This window comes from Amblyraja radiata, chromosome 1 (genome assembly GCF_010909765.2).
Source record: "Amblyraja radiata isolate CabotCenter1 chromosome 1, sAmbRad1.1.pri, whole genome shotgun sequence".
NCBI lineage: Eukaryota > Metazoa > Chordata > Chondrichthyes > Rajiformes > Rajidae > Amblyraja > Amblyraja radiata.
This window is the reverse complement of record NC_045956.1, coordinates 6,148,264-6,162,098: the sequence shown is the minus strand read 5'-3', so window position 1 is coordinate 6,162,098 and position 13,835 is coordinate 6,148,264.

Genomic DNA, 13,835 nt, shown 5'->3' with positions numbered 1-13,835 from the left:
TGGGAAATCTGTGTGACGGTAAACTTGACGGCCATGGACAGAGCACAGATCGATGCGTTTAGCTCTACTCAAAGGCAATCACAGGTGAGGCAGCATCCCTGAAGAACAAGGATTGGCTACATTTCGGGTCCGGACCTTTCTTCAGACCTCTGACTGAAGATGAGTCCTGACTCGAACCGTCACCTATCCAGGGATGCTGCCTCACCTGCTGAGTTACTCCAGCACTGTATGCTTTTTTATTGAAAACCATGTTTTTACCGAATTCTGTCAGCACTGGCTTAGGTAACTCCATAATGGAATGGTGACAAATGGAGAAAGGACTTCCCCGAACATATTTAGTGGATTGCAATTACTACCATAAGCCCCTTTTCTCCACTACAGGATTCGTAGGACCTGTTGTTAGCTTTCCAACATCCACATCGGGCGTATCCCATCATCCCAGACGTATCCAAACCACTCCTACTCCCGGAGCGAGGCCAAGAAAATTGAAGATGGACACAAAATGCTGGAGTAACTCAGCGGGACAGGTAGCATCTCTGGAGAGAAGCAATGGCTGGCGTTTCGGGTCAAGACCCTTCTTTCAGACTGAAGAAGAGTCTCGACACGAAACATCACCCATTGCTTCTCTCCAGAGATGCTGCCGGTCCCGCAGAGTTACTCCAGCTTTGTGTCCATCTTCAAATGACGTCACGCGCTCCAGACGGCAGTGTGGTCGAATGAAGTCGCTCGCGGCCTTCGCGGGACCTTCGCGCCTCAACGCGACCACGAGGTCGCGTAATTACCGTGCCAAGGACACGTAAAATAAAAGGAACAATGTAAAAGTATAATTATATTTCTTCTTTCAATACCCATGACCTATTTGCTTGTTTTGGCCATGAGTTATAAAGAATAAACTCAAATTTGGAACAAAGTTGATCTGGATGAGCCTTAGATAATAGACAATAGACAATAGACATTAGGTGCAGGAGGAGGCCATTCGGCACCGAGCCAGCACCGCCATTCAATATGATCATGGCTGATCATCCCCAATCAGTACCCCGTTCCTGCCTTCTCCCCATATCCCCTGACTCCGCTATCTTTAAGAGCCCTATCTAGCTCTTTCTTGAAAGTATCCAGAGAACCGGCCTCCACCGCCCTCTGAGGCAGAGAATTCCACAGACTCACCACTCTCTGTGAGAAAAAGTGTTTCCTCGTCTCCGTTATAAATGGCTTACCCCTTATGCTTAAACTGTGGCCCCTGGTTCTGGACTCCCCCAACATCGGGAACATGTTTCCTGCCTCTAGCGTGTCCAAGCCCTTAACAATCTTATATGTTTCAATAAGATACCCTCTCATCCTTCTAAACTCCAGAGTGTACAAGCCCAGCTGCTCCATTCCCTCAGCATATGACAGTCCCGCCATCCCGGGAATTAACCTTGTAAACCTACGCTGTACTCCCTCAATAGCAAGAATGTCCTTCCTCAAATTAGAGTCTTATTTGCGTTCATTTGCAGGATATCCAGTTTTATTTATGAATCTAAAAATGTGTTTCTGAAAGTTTTCGAGTCTCGAGGATTTCATGTTAGAAGAACAGTTTTGGTTTCTGGAGATGGTGTGGAATTATGTCTTAGATTTTGGAAGAGGAAGGATGAGAATCCACAAACCTGCCTATATTGGCAGGACCGGTGGTGGAGAGAGTCAAAAGCTTCAAATTCCTGGATGTGCATATTTCTGAAGATCCTTGCTGGACCCACCCAGCACAATTATAAAGAAGGCACATCAACACCTCTATTTCTTGAGACTTTCACGGAGATTTGGTATGTCATAGAGGATTGACTTGAACTTTTACAGGTGTACAGTAGAGAGCATGCTGATTGGTTGCATCATGGTCTGGTTCGGCAACTAAAACGCCCAGGAGCGGAGAAGGCTGCAAAAAGTTGTGAACACTGTCAAGTCCATCACAGGTTCTGACCACCCCACCATCGAAGGGATTTACCGGAGTCGCTGCCTCAAAATGGCAGCCAGCATCATCAAAGACCCACACCATCCTGGCCACACACTCATTTCACCCCTGCCATTGGGAAGAAGGTTCAGGAGCCGGAAAACTGTAATGCTCAGGTTCAGGAACAGCTTCTTCCCTACAGCTTCAGGCTCTTGAACACTATAAACTTAAATAAACTCTGAGCTACATAGACTATTGTTGTCAATATTGCACTATTATTGTTTGTTTTTTATGTGTACGTGTACGTGTGTGTGTGTGTGTGTGTATGTGTGTGTATGTGTGTGTGTGTGTGTGTGTGTGTGTGTATATATATATATTTTTGTTTTAATATATATATATAATTATGATCTGCATGTAATTGGGTGTATATGTCAGTATGTGTATATATAAACACATTGAACTTTTTTTCTCATTTATTGTATTGTTTAGAGGGTACTATGTTTACATATTCTGTGGTGCTGCTGCAAGTATGAATTTCATCGTTCTATCTGGGACATATGACGATAAAACACTCTTGACTCTTGACGAAGCATACTTCTAGTTTTAACTAATCAGTACCTACTTCCATTACAACAAAAAGTAATATGGCTCACAAATCTGCTTTGCCTATGTCACGTATGATCAATAACTCCTGATAAGTCCTGTGCAAACAAAGCGAAAAACTAAGGTTAATAGAATGGAAATGTTAAGCAATTGTTTGCCTATTTGTAATAAGTCAGTAAAATTAAAACAAAGTGTCAACAGTACAAGATTCAACAGTATTACTCACTCTGCTGTTTAATTCTGAATGCTGGATAATTGTAGATAATTGAAGAAACTGCTTGTGGTGAAAGTTTCTTACTGTGCAGCAGATAAATCGATCATTTCTCTTAATGCTTATTTTCATATTCCTTCTTCAGTACCAGATCTATTTATAACTTTCAATTGTGGTCGTTACGTTAGAAAGCAATTATTTTAAGTCAATGCAAATGTGTCCAATGTCCATAATCTACCAAGTCATCTTATTATGTGTGTGAATGTATTTTTTTATAATCCTCATCAAATACGCTAACCTGGGACTACGCAGAGCCTGTAACTTATTTCACTTGTAGATTTTGAGAACTGTTGTTGCTATCATATTCAGTTTGGTAATTCACTGTATGAAGGTGGCGGCAGCAGCAGACTCTGGGAAAGAACGGTGCTGAGGAGAGGGCTGGGCTCTTACCTCCTGTGCTCTAGGTGGCACTCTGGGTCAGTTGCGAGAGGCACTCCGGGCGCAGAGGCTGAGCGGCAACGAGGGACAGTGCGTTCATGAGTTGATGTGTCTGGATCGAGGTGTTGGTGCAGAGGGTCGCTGGCGTCCCCGCAGAAGCCTGGGGCTCGAGTAGATCAGGCTCCGCTCCAAAAGGCCGATTGGGTGGATTAAACATGGCCTGTAGCAGCACGGAGTGGCGGAGCTACGGGTGGAGGCTATCAACAAGATCGCCAGGCCGACCCCTGCAATTTCAATCCGATGCTGTTGCCAGGACAACGGGCCCTTACGGCCAACTTAAGACTTTACATTTTTAACAACTTTGTACTTTGGACTTGAATAATTCAAAATGTGGCTAGAAATGTGGTGACACTTCTGTACTGTCTCTGTGTATTCCACCATTGCTGCACTCGTGCACCTAAGTATGATTGTGCTTATCTATAGTAGCAAGGTTACAACATTTTGAGATTTTAAAAATCAAGTCTGTAATTTATCCCATCAGATAAAGCATAAAAAGAAGTTTAATTTGACACCTAATTCACTTTCATATCTTCAGTATTAAAAAGGTTATGGCCATTTTCATACTCGGAAATTAGCATCTTGTTCCCTATTGCTTTTCCATTGACTTAACACAAAAGCTGTGATCGAGGACAGTCAAAAGCCCATAACTTTCTTAAAAATTAAGAGAACTGAATGAAATTTTCAGTTATTATAGATTGAAGCATTCTGAAACAAACATGAAACAATCTTACTTGGATGACCTGAATTGTCCCAATTGTAGCTAATTACAAAATTCAATTACTAGATCTAAACATCTATCCAGTTCTTAAGAAAAGGTTAACATTTTTAAATAGCCTAAGTGTCCAAATAACATTCACACAAGAATTCACAATATAACTTGATTTTTAAATCTCATTGTCATGAATTTATAGGCCAAATGGAAGGAATTTAGTGTTTAACTCCTGTAAATTAACGGGCATTTAAATCATCTTGCGAGTGGGATTTTGTAGAACGCGCTGGTTTGGAACGTTGCGGTTGCAGTGAATTTAAACCCCATATCGGCAGGAATACTGCCGGTTTATATATTTACATAATGACATTTTCGCAACTTGAAATTTTGATTAAAGGCATCCTAAGAAGCAAGTTTATATAAAAAAATAAACGGCATACCTTGCCTTGTCCCCTGCGTGAGATTGTCGGCGTTGACGGCATTTGAAGATGATTTTAATTTTATTCCAACAATTAATTATCCAGCGCTAATTTTAATAAACTTAATAAAACGGCAGTCGAAGCGATTTTTCTTTAGCAACTAAACAGCCTAACAGAGATCGATTTGAATAGGCTGCAGAAAAATCACATTTTAAACCCGCCCCCCCTCTCAAAGGCGCCAAAGTCGCGCACAAGGGCAGTGGCAGAACTGCAGCGCCACTGAAGGTAAGTTTTGTAACATACCTATGTATAGTCATATTTTTATTGAACTGAATGCAAGAAAAGAATTTCACCGCATGTAACATGTGACAATAAAATACCATTTAGGAGACTTTTAAATGCCTGTTCTTTTTTTACTCAGACCTATTTTATCTGGACCAGAAACTGGTTGATGATTTTGCAAATGGGAGTCATATAGAGTCATACAGCATGGAATATAAAGAGTCATAGTGTCATACAGAACGGAAATAGGCCCAATTTGTCCATGCCGCCCAAGATGTTCCATCTATGCCAGCCCCTTTTTCCTGCATTTGGCCAATTTCTCTCTAAACATTTCCGTTCCAAATGTTCAATATTTTTGTCTGGCCTAAGTAAAGGTGAAGATTTTAAACTATGTATAAATGTTTATTTTTTCCTGTTACTAGATCATAATTGAAAATTATTCAGTTGGAAGCTAATTTTACAGATATCTTGACTAACCTGTAGCAAGTTTCCGTTGCTCGATTTTCACAACTGCTGTAAATTTGTTATTGATTTATTATTGTTGTGGGTACAGTTGAAAACTTTGCTTTGCATGCGATTCAGGGACATCATACCTTACATTAATCCATCAGGTAATGTAAAAGAGTCCAGAATACAGTATTACAGCTACAGAGAAAGTGCAGATTAAAAAAAGTACAAAGGTCATAACCAGTTGGATGGAAGATTAGGAATTAACATAGAAACATAGAAAATAGGTGCAGGAGTAGGCCATTCGACCCTTCGAGCCTGCACCGCCATTCAATATGATCATGGCTGATCATCCAACTATCCTGTACCTGCCTTCTCTACATACCCCCTGATCCCTTTAGCCACAAGGGCCACATCTAACTCCCTCTATCTGGGACACATGACAATAAACTCTCTTGACTTGACTTGACTATTCCAGCCCTTTGTGTTTTACTCAAGATTCCAGCACCTGCAGTTCCTTGTGTCTCCAAGCTACTCAGAACAGTGACATCCATAGACAATCTAAGGGATGCAATGGGACTCAGGCCTATGAAACAAATAGAAACATAGAAACATAGAAAATAGGTGCAGGAGTAGGCCATTCGGCCCTTCGAGCGTGCACCGCCATTCAATATGATCATGGCTGATCATCCAACTCAGTATCCTGTACCTGCCTTCTCTCCATACCCCCTGATCCCTTTAGCCACAAGGGCCACATCTAACTCCCTCTTAAATATAGCCAATGAACTGGCCTCAACTACCTTCTGTGGCAGAGAGATCCAGAGATTTACCACTCTCTGTGTGAAAAATGTTTTTTCTCATCTCGGTCCTAAAAGACTTCCCCCTTATCCTTAAACTGTGACCCCGTGTTCTGGACTTCCCCAACATCGGGAACAATCTTCCTGCATCTAGCCTGTCCAACCCCTTAAGAATTTTGTAAGTATCTATATGATCCCCCCTCAACCTTCTAAATTCTAGCGAGTACAAGCCGAGTCTATCCAGTCTTTCTTCATATGAAAGTCCTGCCATCCCAGGAATCAGCCTGGTGAACCTTCTCTGTACTCCCTCTATGGCAAGAATGTCTTTCCTCAGATTAGGAGACCAAAACTGTACACAATGCTCCAGGTGTGGTCTCAAATGATAGGGAATTCCTCCCTATAATTTGAGAGGTCCGTTCAGGAGTCCAAAACAGTGGGGGGAGGGGGGGGGGGGGGGGGGGCAGAGCAGCTCATGATTCTGGTGGTATGTGCTTCCAAGCTTTAGAATCTGCTGCTCGTGGAAGAAGGGAGAAAAGGAAATGGCCAGAGTGTGAGTGATCCTTGATCATATTGGCTGTCTTTCTAAGGCAATGTGAAATGTAGATGGAGTTGAGGAGTTGATGAGGGGGAAGCTGATTTGTGTGACTTGGTTGAGTACATTACATTCTGTAGTTTTCTGAAGTCTTGGGCAGAGCAGTTGCTGCACCAAGCTGTGACGAATCCCAATAGGACGCTTTGAATCATAGGAAGTGAAGAAGAGTCTCGACCCAAAAAGTCAACCATTCCTTCTCTCCAGAGATACTGTCTGTCCCGTCAGTTACTCCAGCTTTTTGTGTCTACAGTATCTTCGGTTTAAACCAGCAGCTGCAGTTCCTTCCTACACAGGATGCTTTCTATGGTACATCTATAGAAATTGGCAAGTGCCATTGGAACAATCCCAAATTTCCTTTGTCTTTTGAAGAAGTGGAGATGATAGTGTGCTTCCTTGACTGCAGCGTTTTTGTGGTTGGAACACGTAACGTGAAAGTGATATTTAGACCTCGGAACTTGAAGCTCTTAACCATCTCCACCTCAACAGCATTAATATAGATTGGCGCATGTACTTCACCCCGATTCCTGAAGTCCATGACTAGTTCCTTCATTTTACTGGAATTGAGGGAGAGATTAATGTCCTGACACAAGGCTTTTTAAAAAAAAAAATATTTTATTAGAAGCAATTGTACAAGAATAATGCAATCGACATGAAAGTTATACAATTTTCATACTGATTCATTTTTAACATTAATATATGTCAAAAACAAAATAGAAAAATGGAAAGAATGAAGGAAAAGAAGAAAAATGCAAAAGAGAGAGAAGAAAAGACCCTTAAACTACCAAAGAAGTGCAAGAAGAAAAAAGAGAAATGAGAAAAAAGATGGAGATATGCCCCACTATCCTTTCACCCCCCCCCCCCCCCCCGCTCACCCATCCCTAGCATCGGTTTTAAATTTGTGTTCAACCATTCTGGTGTTGAAGAAGTTCAGTGAAAAGAGACCATGTTTTCACTGTTTAGAAGAATTGGTCTACTTTTTCCAACCAAAACAAACCTGATGTTTTCTAACTGTAATGTCTCGGACATGTCAGTAATCCACATCTTCACTTTGGGAACTGTTGTCTTTTTCCAGAATTTCAGTATGAGTTTTTTCGAAGTTATTAGGCCGTAGTCAAGGAGACACAATGCTTCTAAGGTCTCCTTCCTTTTCATTAGTTCTGCATTGTGGTTAGCAATTGTGAACTAAATTCCATCCAAAATTCTTGGACTAGAATTTACTCACTGCGGTGTTTTGCTTGAGCCCAATTTCTGAGCCAGAGCTTAGGAATTATTGGAAAGTCATTTCCTTAGTCACTTGTACTGAGAGAGCTCCGCACCACTTGGTCAACAAAAACTCATATGTCAGGCTGTTATTCATTGACTACAGCTCGGCATTTAACACAATCAACCCCTCCAAACTGATTACCAAACTCTCAGAACTGGGTCTCTGCGCATCCCTCTGCAATTGGATCCTCGACTGACTCATTCACAGGCCACAGTCTGTCCGTATTGGTGGAAATGTGTCATCCTTGATAACAATTAGCACTGGAGCACCCCAAGGCTGCTATACTCACTCTATACTCATGACTGCGTAGCCAGTCACAGTGCAAACTCCATCATCAAGTTCGCTGACGACACCACTATTGTGGGACGTATCACTGATGGAGATGAGTCAGAGTATGGAAGTGAGATCGAGCGTTTGACCAAATGGTGCCAGCACAATAACCTGGCTCTCAACACCAGCAAAACCAAGGAACTGATTGTGGACTTTGGAAGGGGTAGGATGGGGACCCATAGTCCCGTTTATATCAACGGGTCAATGGTGGAGAGGGTCAAGAGCTTCAAATTCCTGGGCGTGCACATCTCTTAAGATCTCTCCTGGTCCGAGAACACGGATGTAATTATAAAGAAAGCTCATCAGCGCCTCTACTTCCTGAGAAGATTACGGAGAGTCGATATGTCAAGGAGGACTCTCTCGAACTTCTACAGGTGCACAGTGGAGAGCATGCTGACCGGTTGCATCGTGTCTTGGTTCGGCAACTTGAGCGCACAGGAGCGGAAAAGACTACAAAAATTTGTAAACACTGCCCAGTCCATCATCGGCTCTGACCTTCCTTCCATCGAGGGGATTTACCGCAGTTGCTGCCTCAAAAAGGCTGGCAGCATCATCAAGGACCCACACCATCCTGGCCACACACTCATCTCCCTGTTGCCCTCAGGTAGAAGGTACAGGAGCCTGAAGACTGCAACGACCAGGTTCAGGAATAGCTACTTCCCCACAGCCATCAGGCTATTAAACTCAACTCAAAAAAAACTCTGAACATTAATAGCCCATTGCACTTTATTTGTTTATTTATTTATGTGTGTATATGTATATTCAATGCACTGATCTGTATTTATGCCTACTATATTCTGTTGTGCTGAAGCAAAGCAAGAATTTCATTGTCCTATCTGGGACACATGACAATAAATTCTCTTGAATCTTGAATCTTGAATCAACAGAAGCAAATGGAAGTGGAATAAAAAGTGCTGTAGGACCAGGCAGCATCTGTGGAGGGAACGGACAGACAATGTTTTGGGTTGGGACCTTTCTTCAGACTTATTGGCGGGATTCTACCCCTACTCCAATCAGTCTGAAAAAAGGATGCTGATTCAAACGTTGTCTGTCCATTCCCTCATTCCCTTCATTGATGCCGCCTGACCCATTGAGTTTCTTCAGCACTTTGTTTTATGCTCAAGATTCCAGCCTCTGCAGTTTCTTGATTCTCCAGAGGGAGTGAGGAACCATGAAAATATCCTTGTACCATTTAATTTTCAAAGCTGCAATTGTATCAATCTCCTGCTCTTGAAACAATAAGGGAAATACAATCAAATGGGCACAATGCACAATTTATTCAACTTATTTCTATTCAACACAAAACAAACTCCTGGGCTTGTTTCTTTTTCTGTCATCCGAGCATGCAGCAAGGGAGTACAAAAGGTATTATTAGCTTTAGAATGTTATTTTATGACGTTTTTTTTTTTTTTTTTTTTTTTTTTTTGTTTGTTTATTTTATTAGAAGTTAACACAGTACAAAGTACAGTAGAACCTAATTTTAGGTGCCAACTATGTCATACCATAATCCATTCTATGTACAACCTCTAGTTTTATGTTTTGAGAAGGAAGTAAGCAAGACAAGAAAAAGAAAACAATAGAAAGGGGAAAAAGAGGAAAAATAGATGGTCGAGACGTGAAGAGAAACGTGAAGTGTGTATATAAAAAAAAGAAAAAGTGGAAAGTAGAAATAGGAGAGAAGGCCCCTTAAAAGAGAAATTTTCAAATCTTTATTCGGAGATGTAGATCTATCCGCGGCATGAACTGAAATCAGCAATCTTTACAGTAACGCTGCATCACATGATTCCAAAAAGTCGATGAAAGGAGACCAACTCCTTAAGAATTGGTCATATTTATCTATTAGTCGGAGTCTCATTTCTTCAAGGCGTGCTATGTCCATCATATTCCTAATCCACATTTTAACAGTTGGTATGGTTGTATTTTTCCAAAATTTAAGTATCAATTTCTTTCCAATTATTAACCCATAATTAAAAAAACGTTTTGGTCTTTATTTAAATTGGTATCTTCTACTATTATTCCAAATATAATCCATTCCGTTTTAGGTTCTATTGTGGACTTGAAAAGCTTTGTAAATATATCAAATATATCGCTCCAAAATTTATTCAACTTTGTACATCCTACAAATGAATGTGTTATATTAGAGTTTTGAAACAAACATTTATCGCATCTGGGAGAGACGTTTGGATAAAATTTATTCAACCTCGTTTTTGAATAATATAGTCTATGTAATAATTTGAATTGAATTAAATTATGTCTTGCATTAATATAATTTCATTCAATTTTATGATGTTTAAAACGTATTTTTTTGTGAGAATTTTTTTCCCACATTTTTTATATGCTTTCTTCTTGGCTATTAAGTTTCTCCTCAAGCTTTGAGTTTCTAGGTTAATTGGCGTTGGTAAAAACTGTAAATTGTCCCTAGAGTGTCGGATAATGCTAATGTACGGGGATCGCTGGTCGGCACTGTCTCGGTGGGGGCGAAGGGCATGTTTCCACACTGTACCTCTAAACTAACCTAAAATGATACACCATAATTTTACAGTTCATTTGCATAAAAAGGCAGCATGCTTCAGTGATCGGCCGGCACTAGATCAGTTAAGTGCCTGTCCCACGAGCATGCGACTTGCATGCGGCAAGCGCGACCTAAAGGGCCGGTCCCACCAGCATGCGCCTGCATGCGGCAAGCGCTACCTAACGTGGTCGCTTGAGCCGCAGGGCATGCGGCAAGCGCGACCAAACCAGAAGTGGGAGCCGCGCGGAGGTCGAGTGAGTGACACGGCGTCGAGGCGGCTGCGGGCCGGCAGGCCGTTGCCGCGCGGAATTTTTAAACACGATCAGTTTTGAGGAGCCCCGCGATGACGGGACCAACTCCATACGGCTCCGGCGATCGAAGTGGGACCGGCCCCGCGAGGCCGTACGGCTCAAGCGATCATGTTAGGTCACGCTTGCCGCATGCAGGCGCATGCTGGTGGGACAGGCCCTTTAGGTCGCGCTTGCCGCATACAGGTCGCATGCTCGTGGGACAGGCCCTTTAGCACGTGCATCAAGCTTTGGTGCAGCAGGATGAATATTTCTTGTCTACACTACGACCTCTTGTAATGTGGGCAAGGCATTACCAGCAGTTGGCAAGATGAACATTTCCTTCATTTCTTCTTCATATGAGTCATTCCCAAACAGCTTTTAAATGTCAGGTACTCTGCTGTTGCAAATTAGTCATAAAAGTGACTGTTGCATTTGTTATTAAGGCCTGCATGATTATCAACTTTCCCACTGAGCTACATGTTATGCATTCCCAAAGCCCATGCACATTAGCACATTTCTGAAGGGTAAGTGGGGTACTGAATGCAGCCATCAGTCTAAACAATGCCCTTGGAGAATGTGAGAGCACTTTGTCATAAATATGTGTCTTCATGAATCACCCTACTATTTTTTTTGTACCATATGCTTAACAACAGATTTAACGTGGAAGATTCCACTAAATACTCCACCATCAGAAATCATCAAATTGAACACAAATATGGAAGAATTTCAGTGGAGATTCCATCCAAACACTAATTGAATAGGGTGGGGTGCATTGGCCTAGGGTGGGGAATGTATAGTGCTATGTTTATCTGTGCTTTGTGAATCAATTCAGCTCTGTGATTTTGGACAAATCACACAGTTTGTACAATTCCAGTCCGCACTAGTGTACAATCGATGTTTGACATAAAAGACATGTATGGAGTCATATTATCTATTGTGCAGTGGGCCAAATTAGAGCACATGGTATTGGGGGTAGGGTATTGACATGGATGGAGAACTGGTTGACAGACAGGAAGCAAAGAGTAGGAATTAACGGGTCCTTTTCGGAATGGCTAGTGGGGTGGTGCAAGGCTCGGTGCTGGGACCCCAGTTATTTTCAATATATATTAACGATTTAGACGAGGGAATTAAATGTGACTCCAAGTTTGCGGATGACACAAAGTTGGGCGGCTGTGTGAGCTGCAAGGAGGATGCTGTGAGGTTGCAAGGTGACTGGGATAGGTTGGATGAGTGGGCAGATGCATGGCAGATGCAGTATAATAGTAAGATTAAACGAGAACTTACCAGTTTGAAGTTTGATCTGTATTTTATGAGGAGTTACGATGAGGGATTACGTGAAGAGCCCGCTCAGCACGCATGCGCGACATACTTCAAAGCAGCGGTGTGGAATCACAGATAGACACAGTTATTGAAATAAACATAGTAAAGAAAAGGAGACCTTAGTTATCAGTTTGACCCATATTATTGAGGGTGGGAACGGAGGGCACGTAATCCCTCATCGTAACTCCTCATAAAATACAAATCAAACTTCAAACTGGTAAGTTCTCGGTTAATCTTAATATTTTACTTCGGAGTCACGTGAAGATTTTAAAGCTGTGATTTCAAACCGTGTAACAGTTCATACTTCACTCGCTGCCGAAGTCTTTCGAGGGAGGAAGTATGTTATCGTAATCAACCATGAATCTGTTTGTAAAAACAATAATGGTGTTATTAACGACAACAAGACCAAATGCTCCCCCGGGCTTAAATTATATATTTTTTGCAGATTCTTTTTCTGCAAACGATACAGGTCCTGTCAGTGGTTTGTTATAAAAGTTTGGAATGTATACTCCCTAGACCACCCCGCTGTAGCCAGGATGTGGTCCATTGGCACGTCCATCCTCTTAGTCACTGATGTGGATGCTGTCCTGGTGGAGTAAGATTTATACACGTTAATATGTACTCCAGCAACACCCAGTACCTGCTTGAGCCACTTGAGATAGTTTGGCTCGTCACCCGACCATAACGTTTCTTGTGGCTGACCCATAAGGCTTTTTCTCTCCCTCGAGGATTACTTATTGTGTCGATGTAGTTCAATAAGTGGGTCATGACACATAACCGTGGTTCAGGTGGGTATGCCCGGAATTCCATGACTAGACCTGATGTTCCTGGTCTGCTCTGTTTGCCCAGTCCCTAATGGTAATGTAACATGGTGTAGTGGACCATATTGTCCAATCGTAGTGGATGGAGGAAGCTGGACTCTGTGCTGAGACAAGGCCATCAGCATGTCCCTTCAGGGTGGGCTGTTCCAGGGTGAGGGATCTGGCTGGTGACCATCCCCTAAGGTACGTCAGGTCCATACTGACATCCCAGATTTGGGTGTACCCGGGTCTGGGGGATTAACCTCTCCTAGATTTGATCACCAGCGGGAGGTACCCTGTGGCCTGTGCAGGGCCGGTTTTAAGCCGATTTGACCGATTGCCCCCAATTGGGCCCCGCGCCTAATGGGGGCCCCGCACTAATGTTCCGTATTTCGTACGGAAATACGAATTCTCTCTGTTAAATAAAGATTATATTTTTTAATTCGCCATGCGGATTTTTTTTTAAAACGACCATGTATAACAACCGCTGCACGGCCATCATACACAAACGATTTGTTAACTAGTACTGTTAGCACTTCTTAACATGAAGTTGTTAACAAGTTGTTATATCAATCTGCATCCATCCACATTCCTCAGTAAATGTTATTGTGTTTTGAATGAGTATTAATGACGCCGTGTTCCTTTGTATAAAATTCACGCGGCGTCATAAATACTTGTTTAAAACACAATTACATTTACTGAGGAATGTAGATCGATGACACATTGAGAATTTCTTTAAACTCACCATCATGAGTGAGGGCCCCGGACCGCGAGAAGGGGCTTCTTCCTGGTGGGCAGGTTAGTCATTCACCTACCGACCCACGTTGTGTCTCTCTGTGC